The 2675-nt window shown below is 42.2% G+C and overlaps 1 long non-coding RNA gene across 1 annotated transcript; it reads right to left on the reverse strand.

Annotated features, from left to right (window-relative positions):
• Positions 1-709: 709 nt before the first annotated feature.
• LOC141786511 (uncharacterized) lies at positions 710-1538 on the reverse strand. The gene is made up of 3 exons (XR_012597804.1): positions 1501-1538; positions 1346-1414; positions 710-1269 (listed from the first exon to the last, which is right to left on the reverse strand). It is a non-coding gene; the product is annotated as an uncharacterized LOC141786511 (long non-coding RNA).
• Between the last annotated feature and the right edge of the window lie 1137 nt (positions 1539-2675).

Consider the following 2675-nt stretch of genomic DNA (forward strand, 5'->3'; position numbering starts at 1 on the left):
AGACTCCTTTAAAGAGGAACAACTGGGATCCTACTGTTCTTAATAACTACAGACCAGTGTCCAACTTACCTTTCTTATCTCACTGGGCCTCACAGGGTTTCAGAATTGGTTCCATGTTGATTTGGCTGTAGTTTCCTATACTGCTCTACGTGTAGGTCCCTGAACACTAAAGAGAATTAGTAAAATCTGGTCATTAAATGCTAAGAACAACAATTGCTCAATATAAATTCATGTAATGTCAGGATACAAAAATAGATACAAATTTCTTGTACTTTTGTATAAAACTAAAGATATTTGTACAGACTGCATGAATTTACACACAGATTGTAGGAGTGGATTTGTTTGAGAATTGTCAGCACGATCTGCATCAAGAGCAGGTCAGCAGATTCCTAGGCTGAAGCCCTGGCAAAAATGTAAAATAATGCACTTAAAAAAAATTAAATTCTAAACAAAACCATGACACACAGCTGTGTTTCAAAAAAAACTTGTGTGGCAGGGAGGGGGAGGTGGTCCCTAAACACTGGTGTATGCTAAGTAGGAAAACAACCTGACAACCAAATTGACCCGACAACGCCACTGGGGAGGTGTGCCCCAGGAACTAAATGAACACCTCAAAAAGCTAATGGCAACACAAGTTCAACAACTGAATTAAGACGGAGACGTGGTTCCAAAGAAAATTGTAAATTTTATTAATTATTAAGACTGGAAGTATCTGTGAAGAAAAGGGGGGGTAGTTATTGCTGTGAAAAAAAGGTTAAATAGTCAATTTGAGAAAATATCAAAGTTTATTACAATATAAATAGTTGGTTTTGGAGACTAAAATGACACTTCCAATCACTAGTTAATTAAAAATCCTAAATACTAAAAGAGGACGTGAGGGGTGCCAGCAGAGGGGAGGCAGCCTAACATCAATGGGTGTGTTCCAGGAGTGCAACTACTCACCACTCGTGAACTCACAGCAAACGGCAATCACAGCAAACAGGTGCAAGACTATAGTGTCCCGGTGCGCTTACCACTACAAGACAGTGCAGGGAACCACCTAGAGTGCCTAGCGTCCACCACAGCTGGCAACCACTTCACTGTAGAAGGAAACAACAAAAGTATTAAACAAAGAAAAGTCAAAACCAGTTGGTCCAATATAAAAGGTACCTAAAAGCTAAAACAACTTCACAGGCAAAACAGCAGCCGATACCCGGCCAGCTCACTGGGACAATGAGAGAGCCAGGTCTCAAATCTTGTGCCACAAGGTGAAGGCCAACAGAAAACAGGCTAGATACAAGACATAACATGAGTTCTTTGAAAAATTGTTACATCTCAGCAAGGCTTGATGTTTGACTGAACCAACCACAGTGAACCAGAACCAGAGTTCCCACAAGGCAAAGAGGCAGACAGGCAGACACACAGGCAGGAGGAACTATGTAAGAACCAGTCAAACTGTTAATTCCAAGTGAATGCACAATTACTTGGAACCAGCTTGAAATTCTTTGATTCTCAACCTACCTCCACACAAACCAAGTAGCAACCAACAAGCAGGCAAGACAAGAAGGGGAGCCATGTGGTCACAGGTGCTTTATATCTGGTTCAGCTAATTAAGGAGGAGGAGCTGACCTACTTCCAGAAGGCTGCATTCAAGTGCAGCAAAAGGGAAAACCAAACCTGGAGCCTCTGCTCCCACTACACTTGAATTTAATATAAACTTCCCCATAATGACAAACAAAACGTTTTAGGGTATTAACACTGCACAGTGTTCTAAGCATTGCAAGTGGCTGCATTAACTGCTCAAAATGCTGAGGAAATACATATCAAACCAGGATGGCAGGCCAGGGAACTATTTTTAATGGCTAACTTCATTTTTCTGTCTTCACTGTACTTTAAAAAGGAGCTTTGGTTTGACTTAAAACAGCATGCAAAAGAGGTTTTGGGCGATAAAGGTTGAAAAATTTGAAGACTCTAAGTCAGTGCCATCACTACCGACTGAGTTAAACTTCCACACTAACTAGAAAATGCAGAAACTGCGCGCTGAGAGTAGATAGCATTAAAAGATTGACAAGGTTGAACAGGAATTGAACAGAAGGTCGAACAGACAAAAACCCAACACAAGTCTCCCAACAGAAGTACAGTCTCAACGTTGTCCACCCACTCTTTTTAGTACTTCTAGTTTTAAATTATATTCTCCAATAAGAACAATTATCTTTTAACCCATCTAAAACCACCGGATCACGGGTGACATCGCTGCGCATGTGTATTTCAATTTATGGTGCTTAAAGGGTTTTAAGTCATCTCTATGTTCTGTTAATCTGTGCCTAGAAAAAAGAATAGAATATAATAGAACAGAAAATACTTTATTCATCCCCGAGGGTAAATTCAGGGGTCACAGCAGCAATCAAGAAAACAAAAGTAAGAAAGTGTATAGAAAGTGCAAAAAGGTCCACAAGAAAATAGGTGACGACAGCCCATCCACCACTCTCCAGCCCAGCCGGTCTCCACCTCTACAGGGTCCAGGACTGAGCCTCCCTAGCAGTCTGTTCAGTCTCGGTCTCCTGGATCCTGTCTGCTCACAGCAGGCGAAGATCCTCCAATGAGGCGCCTGCGACCGATGTCAGCTCCGTCAGCCACGTCCGTGAACAGCACGATGCCACTCTGCCCTCTGGCAGCCCCTCTGCCGCTGGGCTAGC

The sequence above is a fragment of the Halichoeres trimaculatus genome, unplaced genomic scaffold (genome assembly GCF_033239565.1).
Source record: "Halichoeres trimaculatus isolate MK-OKI-2021-1 unplaced genomic scaffold, fHalTri1.1 fHalTri1_scaffold_36, whole genome shotgun sequence".
Taxonomy (NCBI): Eukaryota; Metazoa; Chordata; class Actinopteri; order Labriformes; family Labridae; genus Halichoeres; species Halichoeres trimaculatus.